Source organism: Pelodiscus sinensis, chromosome 2 (assembly GCF_049634645.1).
Source record: "Pelodiscus sinensis isolate JC-2024 chromosome 2, ASM4963464v1, whole genome shotgun sequence".
Lineage (NCBI taxonomy): Eukaryota > Metazoa > Chordata > Testudines > Trionychidae > Pelodiscus > Pelodiscus sinensis.
In genome coordinates this window covers 127,455,858-127,470,941 of record NC_134712.1, presented here as the reverse complement: position 1 = coordinate 127,470,941, position 15,084 = coordinate 127,455,858, and positions in this window count along the sequence as shown.

Sequence of the window (15,084 nt, the reverse complement as noted above, 5' to 3'; positions counted from 1 at the left end):
GGCAGAGGGATGCAGATTAGGCAGGTTGACATTGCAAATGAAGTGGGGATTTAAATATTCCGCGCTTAATATGCATAAAATGGCCACCGTTTTTGCCGACTCAGCACTTTGTCAGCAAAAAGCAGCAGTCTAGAGGGGGATCTGTTGAGAAAGAAAGCCTTTTTCGACAGATCCTGTAAACCTCTTGCTTGCTTCTTGCTTCCTTAGGTGGATTCTTTTTCGGGGCTCATTTGCATTGTTTCTGGGCAATCAAGGTGATGCTGGCAGCTGGTCACCCAGACAGGCTGGTTTCAGGAATTGATTCCATTGCACACCTTCCCCCCGCCCACCAACATTCACATTTCTAAAAGAGATAACATAGACACAGACTGAATGCCAAACAGAGTTACAGCAGTGCAAAGTTTAAAATGGGGTGTCAGTTACAATATGGAATACTTTAGTTACAATGTACTAACAGTTTGAAGTGGGGTTTCAGTTACAATATATAAACAAGTTACAAAAAAGTTATAGTAACAGATTCCCATTCATAAAAAATGGGCTGCAATTAATGAGATTACATATCATCACATTGGTAATTCATTAAAATGGTGAGTTCATTCTTCAGCCCTACACCCTTTCCCATTCTGAAATTCTCTCTCCACTGCTGGACAACCCAAGTTGGCAGCACAAGCATTTCCTACCAATATATGCTTGGTTTCCTGAGCCCAGAAAGGATGTTACACACAGTGAAGATGCCCCAGGGACCAGACCTCCCCTATCAGTTGTTCAGCATCTTTTTTTTCTGCATTCTGGTTTAACAGTTTCTGAAGCTTCTACTCAACTGCTCTGTTGTGCAGCAGGCAAAATCCCAAGATGACTCTGTCTAGTTTTGACTACTGAAATATAATCCAGTCCATCTCTGTGAATTCATAGTTGCCACCAGAGTGGCATGCAGCATTGCTGGGTCTATGCTGGCTGACAACAATTTAAAAATGGCTTTAGCCCTTATATAAAGGATGTATATTGGTTTTTTTTTCAAAATTTGAACTAATCTGACTTCTGCCATAATGCACAGTGAACAAAATACACACAGGCTACGTCTACACTGGCATGATTTTCCGGAAATGCTTTTAACAGAAAATTTTTCCGTTAAAATCATTTTCAGAAAAGAGCATCTAGATTGGCACGGACGCTTTTCTGCAAAAGCACTTTTTGCGGAAAAGTGTCCGTGCCAATCTAGACGTGCTTTTGCACAAAAAAGCCCCGATCGCCATTTTAGCTTTTTTGCGCAAAACAGTACTGTGCTGTCTGCACTGGCCCTCTTGCGCAAATGATTTGCACAAGAGGGCTTTTGCCTGAACGGGAGCAGCATAGTATTTCCGCAAGAACACTGACAATCTTACATGAGATCGTCAGTGTTCTTGCGGAAATTCAAGCAGCCAGTGTAGACAGCTGGCAAGTTTTTTCGCAAAAGCAGATGATTTTGCGGAAAAACTTGCCAGTCTAGACACAGCCACAATGTAAATAATAAGATGTCTTTAAAATTCTTGCACTTTGCTCCCCTTCCACCACACTTAAATTGTTTTCTGTCCATTTAAAGCTGGAATTTCAAAGGTGTCAGGGGGAATGAGGTGCTCAGTTTTCACCCCTTGAATTTCAATGGGAGCCAGGCATCTTAAGTCCTTTGATGCTCAGCCTGAAAAATCTGATGCTCTTTTGGGCAGAGACATTATCTTTTGATCTCCATGTGACTCATCCAGCATAATAAATATAGACATTTATTAGGACTCTTTCCTTTGAGCAACAGCCTCAATGGATATGATGAATGAGAAATGGATTCTAATGATTCTTCATGGTTTCATGGCAGGTTTTCTCTTTTCCTTCACTGTCATGAGTTTTGTATGAATATTTAGGATTTGCTTTCTTATTCTAGTTTAGATTGTGGAGTTACCACAAGAGGCAGTGTGTAGTTAGAACTCGATTGTCACTTGTTTCATGCTCCTGGAAAATGACTTAATCCATGAATATTAAATTCATACCTCTCTTTTTTTATTAGCTCTAATTACCAATCTATGGTTATTTTTATGGCATCTTAAGATATTATAACATTAATCTATACTTCTGTTTTGAAAGCTGATCTAAGGGGAGGGATCCATTGACCTTGGGAGAAAGCAAATGAAAAATCATTTCCATGCAAATGAATTTGCATTTTTCAGAGGCCTTTAGCTTATGAGCCTTTCAGAAGTTATTGGATGTACAAGTTTTTCTCATTGTCAAGCTTTATCAACTAGCTGAAGTACTTTGAAGTAGCCTGGCAAATTTGTGTGGCAGAGAAAACTCAATTACAGTTTAAAACTATTAGCAGTTAGTAAGTGATAAAGTGCCCGATAAAGCAGATCTTCAAATTAACTCTTTATTGAATATCCTAGGTACAGAGAAGAAATTATACATTTCTAGGTTTATACTATTAGGAGTTTTTTTTTTCTGATGATACATTTCACATAATGAGCATAAAGAAAGAGTACATGAAGAGATCTCATATGCACCTGCTGTAGGCAAGCAATGCGGTTTTTCAAATGAGGTAAAGTATTTTTTTCTTTTTCTTTTTTTGTTTTGTTTTTATATGAAGGCAAGTTGAGGCCTTGGAGAATGGTGTAGCCTGAAATGATAGGAATGCAGTTAACCTGAATGGGTTCTGTATCAGACCTTATACACATGGGCTACGTCTACACTGGCCCCTTTTCCGGAAGGGGCATGTTAATTTCACCTATCGTAGTAGGGAAATCCGCGGGGGATTTAAATATCCCCCGCGGCATTTAAATAAAAATGTCCGCCGCTTTTTTCCGGCTTTTAAAAAAGCCGGAAAAGAGCGTCTACACTGGCCCCGATCCTCCGGAAAAAGCGCCCTTTTCCGGAGGCTCTTATTCCTACTTTTCCTTCAAAGTAGGAATAAGAGCCTCCGGAAAAGGGCGCTTTTTCCGGAGGATCGGGGCCAGTGTAGACGCTCCTTTCCGGCTTTTTTAAAAGCCGGAAAAAAGCGGCGGACATTTTTATTTAAATGCCGCGGGGGATATTTAAATCCCCCGCGGATTTCCCTACTACGATAGGTGAAATTAACATGCCCCTTCCGGAAAAGGGGCCAGTGTAGACGAGCCCAAAGAGTTCTTTGTTTCTTAGCAGTACTCCCACATTATTGGTCTTGATCCTTTAGAAGGAAAAAATGGCTAATCAGGGAAATGTTCTGCATAAAGTCAATATTTCAAGGATTTCTTCTTGAGGCTAAGAATCAAACAGGTTCCCAGTTGGGGAAGTCAGTGTAGCTTTTATAGATTTCAGTGGAGCTTTGTTTTTCTATAATGACTTTCCATTTTGAGAGTACGCATTTCATGAAGTGTTGTTTTAAGTTCAGTATTTTCAAACATTTTTCATTGTAATGACAAGATTGGAAGTCTTAGATTCACATAAGATAAACTAGATGATAATTATTATTATGACTTATAAACCACCAACAGTATAAATTATAACACTTGATGAGCAAAAGTTATCTATTCTATTCATATTTTAGTGGAAGATTGGTACCCACTTTATTCCAATGCACACTGCAGCCATCAGTCTATCTTCCTCGCAATGGGTCCATTCTATAGTCCTAACTGTAGAGTGGTCTAACATACTAACTTACTGTACTTTGACAATGCTAAGCTTCCCTCTAATATCTTGTGGAGGCATGCTGTCTGACTATTAGGTGCCTGACATGCCTTCTGTCCCAGATCTAAGTTACTTCATTATTCATTACTCTCCTTTGCTCTCTCTCTGCCCTAGTTTCTGTCATAGTTTCCTTAGCCAATCATAAGAATTTCTATATATTACCTTTCAAATATCATCTCTACTGGCTTTGAGAAAGTATAACATGATTGGAACAGTCGACTCCTGTTTCAACCTATTTTACTAAAAAGATTGGGTGTGTCACCTTCTAGTCACTCACCACCCTTTGGGGAGGGCTCAGTGGCTTTGGTCTCTGTTCCTACATGCCTGTATCAGATGAAATGTATTTGATTTGTAACATACTGCCAACTGGAAGGACCCTTCCCTTTTGGCTACTGTCACTACACCAATTCTGCACATAGATATTACTGTGGATGCCCAAACCCCATATTCCACTCCAGGAGTATAGTTTATCCACTCCCTAAATCCTGGGCCCTAGGAGCCAAAAAATCCACAGACCCATTCTGGTCAGACAGAAACTCCTGTTATTTAATACTGAACTCTTGTACAGTGGAGTCTTTAACTCCTTGCCCTAGGAAAATCTCACAGGCACCATACCGGCTTACCACCTATATTCCTTGAAAAGGGACTGTCTGCCTCTGCCCCTTCCTCCCCTCCCCCCACCCACCTCCGAACCCACAAAGATCAGTGATTTCACCCTTGTGAAAAATCCCCAACTCAGCTTTATTTTCCTTCCTGTCCTGCTCACAGTCCTGTTGGGAAAGACCCAGAATGGGGTACAGCAAAATTACCCCACTATTCTGCCCATCCTGGGCCCGATCCCACACCCTTTGCATATGGGCAATCCTTCCCACAAGGTCACTATACAGGGGACTTCTGAGCCTCTATAGATCACTGATTCTGGCTCTGGGAAAATCCCTGTCTCTCTCCCATTTCTTCTTTTCCCTCACACCTTGGTAAGGAGAAGAACATGGACAGAAAAACAACCGCTCTATGTGCACTCATCCACCCCTCAGTGATGGAAACTAAAATGACCTTTCCATTCAACTTATATTTTCCCAAATTTAATTGGCCTTGTTTTAAGGGCCAGGAAGGTTTTTTACAGGTGCAGTCTCTATCCCATTGAGATATTTAAGTAGCCATCTTTGTCCACTTGCTTGCCAGGTAGCTCTGCTTATGCTTATAAACAGGATGAAGTTTAATACGGACAAATGCAAAGTACTCCACTTAGGAAGGAACAATCCATTTCACACATAAAGAATGGGAAGTGACTATCTAGGAAGGAGTACTGCAGAAAGAGTTCTAGGGGTTGTAGTGGACTACAAGCTAAATATGAATCAATGGTGTGACACCGTTGCAAAAAAAAAAAAGCAAATATGATTCTGGGATTCATTGACAGGAGTGTTGGGAGCAAGACACTAGAAGTCATTCTTCTGCTCTACTCTGCACTGCTTAGGCCTCAGTTAGAGCTCTGTGTCCAGTTCTGGGCACCACATTTCAAGAAGGATGTGGAGAAATTGGATCAAGTTCAGAGAAGAGCAAAGAAACAAGTAAAGGTCTAGAAAACATAACTTATGGGGAAGATTGAAAGAACTGAGTTTGTTTAGTTTAGAAAAGAGAAGACGAAGAGGGGACATGATAGAGGTCTTCATGTACCTAAGGATATGTCTACACAGCAAAGTTATTTCAAAATAACTTTACCAGAATCTACACAGCCAAACCGCTATTTTGAAATTAAATCAAAATAGCGGAGGAATTATTTTAAAATTGGTAAACCTCATTCCACGAGGAATAGTGCCAATTTTGAAATTGCTACTTCGAAATAAGCGCTGTATGGACACTTATTTCAAAATAGGGGGCCTCCAGCCCTTCCCAGGGTGCCCTAGTGGCCACTCTGGGCACAACCAAGAAACCTCCTCTCCCTCCCTCCACTCCCCAGAGCCCTTAAAGGGGTAATCTCTGGCTGCAGTGCCTGTGCCAGCTCCAAGCCTGCCAGCCCAGAGCCAGCAGTAGCTGCACCTGAACTAGTGGCCCCAGCATGAGCCAGGCAGCCAGTGCCAGCCAGCCCTCCACCGCTCCCTAGGACCAGTCTTCCAGCTCCCAGGAGCCTGCCAGGGGCCAGAAAAGGCAGGCACCTGCCTGGTCCAGTGTGGACATCAGGGACCTAATTCAGGTTTGGGAGGATGCCTCCAACATCCATGATCTCTGTGCTAAATGGGGGAATGCAACTGTCTATAGGCAGATGGCTTCCAGCCTGGCCACCAAAGGCCACATGCGAACCCAGGAGCAGGTTCGCATGAAAATAAAGGAGCTGCTGCAGGCATATGCCAGGGCCATAAGGGGCAGCTCCCAACCAGGGGCAGACCCAGACCCCTGCCCCTATTTTGATGCCATGGACCACATTCTGGGGGACAGGACAGTCCGTGCCCCCCAGGTGGTCATCGACCCTGGGGCAGAGCTTGCTTCCTCCTACTGCTCCAGCTCCTGCTCTTCCTCCCACTCCTTCTCCCCCTCTCATTTCTTCCTCCCCACCCTCCCCACATCCCCAGGGATACTGAGGCCCCTACATCCAATGTGCTGGGAGACAGTTGGGCTGGTGAGACCCCCAACCCTGAGCCTTGAGCTTCTCCTCCCCTTGCCTCCCCCTGCCAGCTCCCTCCTCCCAGGTTTCTCCCTCCCCTCTCCCACCCTCCCTTCTCCCCTGTCCCACCTTCTTTACCCAGTCTCACCTCAGGATCATTTTCCCCACCCCACCACCCCAGTTTTGTTCAATAAAGAGGCTTTGTTGTAATGAACATGTGTCTTTTATTGTACATCAGGAAGGGGGGGATAGGGAGGGGTAAGTGGAAGGACATGAGGGAGGAATGAGGCACAAGCCCCCAGTGAGGCACACCAGGGAGACTGTTTCTGCCTGCAAAATGTGCTGTCATGCTCACAGCAACACGTCCAGGAGAAGCACCAGAGTGCCCAGGGGCGGCTCCGGCTCCATGCTGCGATGGTGCTGTGGTGTCCTGAGTGAGGGCAAACAGAGCATGCAGAGAAAAAAAATGCTTTTGTGTCCCTCAGCAAGGTAGGCAAGCAAGCAGGGAAACCTTAGAATCAGCTGTCCGGAGGGGAGGAGGGGATCCCTTTAAGCATAGGTCTCAGATAGCCTCAGGCAGCAGCCACACAAGGTAACTCCTGACCTGATACCCTGCCAAAACTGGTTCCAGACAGCCTTAAATGAGATTCAGTTTCCTATCAGTGTGGATGTGCTATTTCAAAATAGCAAAACACTATTTCAAAATGCATTTTGTGTCTAGATGCGTTATTTCGAAATAAGATATTTCGAAATAAGATATTTTGAAATAACGATGTAGTGTAGACATACCCTAAAAGAGTGTTACAAGGAGGAGGGAGAAAAATTGTTCTCCTTGACCTCTGATGATAGGACAAAAAGGAATGGGCTTAAATTGCAGCAAGGGAGGTTTAGGTTGTATACTATTAATGACCAATGTGGTACTATTAATGACCAACAATACTATTAATGACCAATGGGTTACTAGTTTTCATATGACACTATACACAACACATTTTAGATACACTTATTACCATTTTTTGTATAATTCCCTTTTCTGAAATTATTGGTAATGTGGTGGGCTCCTTTGATATTTTGATAGTTCATCCACACAAAAATGTTAAAGTTAATTACGTTATGATTGTTATTACTGAGTAGTTCACCTGCATTTACCTCTTGGACAAGATCCTGTGTGCCATTTAGAATGAATTCAAGATTGGCACATCCTCTTTTGGGTTCCAAGACCAGCTGCTCCAAGAAACAGTTTTTAATAAAGTCTAGAAATGTTATCTCTGCATCTCAACCTAGAGATGACATGTACCCAGTCAATGTGGGAGAGTTGCAATCCCCCATTATTATTGATTTGTCTATTTTTGTAGTTTATCTAATTGCCATGAGTATGTCACAGTCAATGTCACCAGTCTGGTCAGATAGACAGCAATATATTCCTGCTGCTATACCTCATTATTCAAGCATAGAATTTCTATGCTTATAGATTCTATGGTACTGTTTGAATCATTTCACAATTTTCACTGTATTTGTCTGCATTTGCTTTTCCACATATATTGCTACTTCCCTACTAGCATGACCTATTCTGCTATTTCTATATACAGTAAAACTCCAATAGTCCGGCACTCCTGATAGTCTGGCATCAAAATGGCAAGAGCCTAGTGAGTGAGCTTCAGCAAAAAATGAGTCACAAGGTAACAGCGGCAGCAGCTGAACTGAGCAAAAAGGGTAAAAAAGGCTTAAAAAAACGAAAACATTACAGTATACAGTATAAAGTATGTACAATAAAAAGGGTTAAGAACACTTTATATACAGTATATATATATAACCAGCTTATAGTACATCCTGATAGTCCGACATGTCTGATAATCCGGCACCACCTAGGTCCCATAGGTTCTGGATTATCAGAAGTCTACTGTATTTTGTATCAGTGGGTATGTCTAGACTACAGGGTTTTGTCGACAAAAGTGGACTTTTGTCGACAAAACTATACCTGCGTCTACACTACTGCTGAGTTCTGTCGACAGTAAGTTGACAGAATGCGGCAGTTTTGTCGACAGCGGTAAACCTCATTCTACGAGGAATAATGCCTTTTGTCAACTGAGTTATGTTGAAAAAAGGTGCTATTGCATCCACACTGCTTTTTCAAAAGAGAGCATCTAGACTTTCTGTCAAAAAAGCGGTTTGCTTTGTCAACAGAACTGGCTGTAGTCTAGACACTCTTTGTCGACAGAGGCTTTGTCGACAGTATCTGTCGACAAAGCCTCTTTCAACAAAAACCTGTAATCTAGGTGTACCCTGGGTATGTGCCACTATCATTGTTCTAGCAACTGTCTGTGAGGCTTATTATATCAATATCCTCATTTAATACCATGCACAATTATCTTATATTTAGACTTCCAGTATCTTTATTTAGTTGCCTTGTTTTGTGTGATGTAACTGAATGGGAGTATGTTTCTGTTGACTGTTCCTATTCAGCTCTTACCTGTACTTTATCAACTTCTAGCCTCTCCTCTTTTCTAAAGTATAGTGAATCCCCATTAATAGATCCTTCCCTAAAGGATGTTTCTGCAAGTGCTCCTCCACACCTTTTGGCTTCCCCCTAGCTCTTAGTTTAAAAATTCCACTACCATGTTTTTAATGTTATATGCCAGCAATCAGGTTTATTTTACTTTAGGTGAAGCCAACCATTCCTGTATAACAGGGTCTCAAACTCCCAGCCCATGGGCATCACCAGCTGGAGCAGTTGTGTAATCCAGTCCAGGAGTCCCATCAGGCAGGGGCTGTGGGTGACTGTTCCTGTTCCCTGAGCCCTGTCCCCTTCCCACCAGTGCCATACCCTTTCCCTCTCCCATGACACCCTGTCTCCCAAGGACACAGTTTCAGACATTACGGGGGCGGGGGGGGGGAGATCGGGATGGGAGGAGGAGGCTTGTGTGAGGCAGAAGCAACAATCAGCCCCTTCCCTGCACTCCCTGCAGTGTCAGGAGCCATGGGGAAGTGTAGCACATGGAGGTGGTAGTTAGGTTCTTCCCTGTGCTGTGAAAAGGAATGTAGGTTGGCTTAACTGTACTGCTTAGGGGTTTGGATTTTTCAGATACCTGACCAGTGTGGTTATTTCAACCACATTTTCTATTGTAGACCAGGGTTAACACTGCTAATGGTGCTTCCATTATGATTACATATCTTAGTTCAACCCCCCCCCCCACTCCAACAACTTTAATATTTTTGAGCAATTATTTCAGATGCAGAAAGTCATAAGGTTATGTATTTATTTTGAATAATTAGAGAGTGAATCATTCTTTTCAATTTTGAAACATGAAAGCCAGTTCATATTTAAATTGGCAAGCAGACTGATTGCTATGAAGCAGTGCTAAATAAACTGAAATTTTATAAGTTCTTACAGTGGCAGATTCTGCTGTTGGTTAAACATATGAAAATCTAGAGCACTGCATCACTGAAATAAAGTGGTCCCAGATTTACTTTAGTGAAACTGAGAAATGAATCTGGTCCTTTGTTCATTTTTCATGATTGAAACTGTAACCTCAGTGACAGTATTCTGTACTTTATTTGCAGCCTTTGGCTCAGCATTTTCTGTTTGTATTCAATGAACCCATAATGACACTCTCTAAAAGTGGATTCTCAACATTCAGTAGTTTGTGATGTGTATTTCTTTGGTCAATTTCATCTACCAGATTTTTGATGAAGATGAAAAATATGAAGCCAAATTAGAGGCTGTATGCATAATAGAAATAACTGGAGAGAATTTTGCCTTCTACAATGCATTAACACACATACTCTATGTCACACTGTCTGATATAGCTTACAACTCAGAGTTCCAAAATCAGGTCAGACTGTCAGGAAACAGAAAAGACATCCCAAACCAGTATAATTAGATTTCACCACGGCAGTAACAAATGTGCACTGCTGGATTATTATATTAATCTTATCATGAATACACAAATAGTTCCCTTCATCCAAAGTGATAGCAGAAATGTATCAATATACTAGTTTTCCATAAGTCTTGCAGGGTTATGCAAAATAACTTTGGATACCCTTGTCTTTGCATGTGGAAGACTCCTTATAAGTCTTCGAGACTGTTAAGAGATACAGGACCAGTGGCGAAGCAGGGCAGTTGCCCCCGGGCGCCATGCTACAGGGGGCGCCAATTGCATCCCTCTCTGCTCTCCCTGTCATCCCTCGGATCTCCTGCTCCTCCTCCACCCACCACTGCTGGCTGGAGCCTCCTCCCTGCCTCTCTGCCCCCAGCACAACCCTCCTTCATCTCTGCTTGAGGATTAGTGTGTGCAGGGACCCGGGCTCAAACTGGAGGGGGTGGGGAAGATGCTGGATAAGCTCCCCACCCAACCCAGGGTTGGGCTCAGCAGGTTCAGGCCCCCCCACGTGAAGGTGGCAGAAGGAAGGGGCGCAAATTTTTCCTTTGCCCCCGGGCACATAACACACTCGCTACGCCTCTGTACAGGACTGCTCCCTGGATCCATTCTTATAGCCGTCTTCCCTGAAAAGCAATCTAGTAAGTGTCTACAACATAGCATGGACTTTTCCTCCATTGACTAAATACAGGCTGGGATTTTCTACTGTCAAACACAGTAAGCCATGCATTGAACCTAGCATGCTTGTTCATTTACAGTTCTAAGTCTCCAATTCCATTTGATGGGCAATCCAGTTAGAGATACATACGTAATACATACATACATAATATATTTAGTTATCAGCAATTTTTCACTAGTTTTCATAAAATTGAAATGTCAATTCATCTTTGAGCTAAGATTATCTAGAGTATACATGTAATGAGATAGCAGGCAACAAAACAGAGATAGATGACAGTAATACTATGATCATTTCCTTTTGGTCTGTTTTAACAAGTGTGTTGTATTGAACACTCTATGACCTTTTAACATTTCCTTGATATTCACACACAAGTGAATTGCTTATTGCTTTATCCTGAACTAGCAATTTGTTAGACAACATCACACTACATACAAATGTTAAATGATGATAATTATTTATTACAGTAATTAGTATAATTATAAACAATATAATAATTAGTAGTTAACTGAAGCACCTATGAAACTAAATAAGCCAATTTCACTCAAGCTTCCTGATTGTTCCTGAGTAGAAATGGAGGAAATTTTCTGAAGGGGACTAAAGTGAGGCCCCTGCTGCCATTGTCAAGGTATACTTTAGAAATCATCTCTCTAATGAGCATCTGCAAACCACTGAACTCAGCGCATGCTTCTACCTAAATCACCAATTACATAATCTCACTCTTAGATGTGACCTTCCAACTTAAGCAAAAAAGCTAGAATAAAAGAGAGACACTAAAAAGGAACACTTAGGCATAGTTTACACAGGAAAATTAATTCAGCTTAACTATATTGCTCAAGGATAAAATCCATACCCCTGAGAAATGTAGTTAAGATGACCTACTTCCTCGGTGCAGGCAGTGCTAGGTCAATGTTCAGCTGACATAACTACTGTCTTTTAGGGAGGTGAAATACCTGTGCTGAAAGGAAGGGTTATTTCAACGGCGTAGGTAGTGTCTACACTGAAATACTAAAGCAGCTCAGCTGCAGTGGTGCATCTTTGCCTTTGTAGCATTTCAACTGTAGACAAGCACTTAGTAAAAAAAGAGTGAAGTTGCTCTCAAGTAAAAATAAAAATAAGAAAGGAGATGAAGGAGGAAATCTCACAATCCTCCTTTTCCTCAGCCAGAGTTCATGATCTTGAGCCCAGGTGCAATAGGCTGGAGGAATGAAGTCTTGGCTATCATATCACACTAATTCCAACAATTACTAGGGAATTCAGAAACTGGAATGGAGGGAAGCAGCTTCCAGAATTTAGTGACCTACTTCCTGATAGGTCACATGATCTAGACCTTGAGTGGTTGATGATGCTATTCAACTGTCTTTTCTGTCCTTGTCTGACACACAAGCAACTGTCTGCTAGTCACTGTTCATACTATGCTTGACCCTGCCTTACTTCCCCACATGATGCTGCTTTTCCTGACCATTCCTTGCTGTCCCAACCAATCTTGCTTTTCTGCTTTGCCTGAATGTGCCAGGTGCCTGGTTCTGCATTCTTCTTCGATTGGCTCTGCTACTTACTGAATCACTTGTCTGAACTCTGACAACTGATTTGGATTGCCCTTCAACCTGCCTGACAATACATTATATCCTGGATAAACTACCTTCCCCGTTCTTGAAGCCACTCAATCAAAAATTAGAATAACTTCATGTCCTCAAACTCTAGCAGAGAACAAATGGAGTGATTACGTCCTTCCTCACCAACCTTTCTTCTTAAATAAATAAGTCAAGGCAAACCATAAATTCTGACGTATATGAAGGTGTGCAGATGTGTGGAGCTAATATGAACTTGGTCCTTTAGTTAAATGGATTTAATATATGTGTCTATTAAGAAATGATTATACAAATTCTCCAAAGACAGGCTCTCTACAGCTGCCAGTGTTATAGCCCTCCAATAAAACAATAGCATAATGATAATCTTGAAACAGTACATCCTTTTGCATCATGCAGATTTGCTTATGAGCTCAGCTGCCTTAAAGCATAGTAGGCACCTTACTGGAATCACTGCCTTGGTTGAGTCATATGCACATTTTCTTGTGTGTTAAGTGCTGATCCTGGGATGAATGCTTTCAGAGGCTTGTTTGTTTGTTTGTTTGTTTGTTTGTTTGTTTGTTTGTTTGTTATACTGGTCTTTACTTTTGAGCACTGTGACCCTTGCCTATCAAAACTTTTCTTGTTTTCTGAGACATCTCTTCAAGCTGACACAGCATACATAAGCATAGAAGTTCAGAAAGAGGAAAATAAGTTGAAATATGTCAGTCTAATGATATGTAGGACATTCTTTTGTTATCTATTATTACCCATGTAGTAGGATTTCTGGGTTTTTTTTTAAATTTTAGATAACCTATGTGAAAGATCTGAATGCATCAGCATTTATATATGATTCATGTATGTATAGTTTGTCAGAGTCTGCTCTCCCATACACCTCAATATGATATCCATCAGTGTTTGAAAAATGCACCTTAATATGGAGGGTAGTTGTAGCCTCCTCAGTCCTAGGATATTAGAGAGACAATATAGGGGAGGTATATATATTTTATTAGACTGACTTCTGTTGGTGAGAGAGGCAAGTTTTCTCTCTGATGCATTTGAAGACCTTTACTGCTCAACTCCAAGACATTTTGCATGGAGTCAACTCCCTGGTTTGTCATGGAAAGCAGAATTTTTTTTACCGAAGGCTTGGGGATGTGATTCAAAAATATTCTTGTCTAGCTTGGGAACAAGTTAAGGCTAGTTCTGTTTCTAATCACATTTTACTTGAAAAATAGCTTTTTAAAGATGAGTGTGTGTGTGGAGGGGGGAGGGGAGTTTGTCTTTTATTGCTTCAATTATGTGCAAAGAAAGGAATAGCTGAGTTTTTTTAAAAAACTTTTTTCTTCTTGGTTTTTTAAATATTAGACACAATGAGTCTTGGCTTTGTTTCTACTGAAAGTCTTTTCAGCACTCTGGAGAACATGAGTCTTAGATCACATCAGCATACTCCCTCCCCTTCCTCTACCTCCTAGGCAGGGAGTTGGGAAAGCTGTATTATGCTTTCCTGCTGAGCCTTTGTTTCAGTTTGAATGCATTTATTTTACACTAAAAGAAAGAAAAACAATTATCTCCATGTGAGAGGACAGCATGGTACCTTTTTAAGATGCTGTAGCCTGACAGAATGACTGACAGAATGGCAACTGTAGAGGCTGACTCTTCAAGAAATTTAAAGTTGTGCTACATCTGCTAGAAGATGATGAGATTTACATAGGTGCATTTGTAATGAGGGGTGGGGATGCTCAGGCAAATTCTGTTAAACATACGATAGCCTGACATTTAACTCTGTGTAATGCTTTCTGAAAGTCCTTGAAAACACACAGCACTGGCCTGTGCTTCAGGATAGTGTTAAGCATAGGGGCAGGAAGAAGGGGAATCCATGCACTTCCCTTCTTCCTATACCTCAGCTTAATTATTTGCTGAAGCACAAGCCAGTGCTATGTATTTTGAAGGCCTTTCAGAAATCCTTAGACAATGTCAAGGGGGGCCCACAGAATTTCTGAACCATAAGGCAAGATGGGGAGGTGCCCCAGCTTTGCACTTCCAAAAGGGATGGAGTTCTGAATAGTAGGGGTGGGGCTGGGTTAGCCAGTGAATAGCAGCATCCGGCCATGCCACATTGGGTCCCCTCTCCCCCAGCCAGTCTATAGTACAACCCAGACTGTGCCATGCCCGAATCTATAAGTGATTTAAATGGCCAAGGATTCTAGCTGCTGCTATTACCACAGTAGTGGCAGCTGCGAGAGCCAGGTCCTTTTGAATCATTGTACCCTGGGGCAGTTTCCCCCTTTACCTACCCTCCCCCTTTATTGGTGGTCCTGCACAGAGTTGAATTTCAGGGATATATATAAACACACACACACACATTCCTAGTGAATGGCTATGCATAGCCACCCATCATATTAAAACAGAGAACACCATATATCGTTTTAATAAAATAAAAAACTATAAAACATTGTAAATGGGGTAACAGGTTCGCAAAAGTTTTGGTGGTTCCCCGAATACCCAGAGCCTGAATCCCTCCTCCACCCAAACTTTGGATGGGGCAGGGAGAGGGGGTGCAGGATCTGGGAAGGAGTGGAATCTTGAGAGGCTGAGAAGTGAGAGGGGGAGGGAGCTTATTTGGGGCAACCTGGTAAGAGGGGGCAGGAGCTCTCCACATGCTGCTGCCCACAGGCA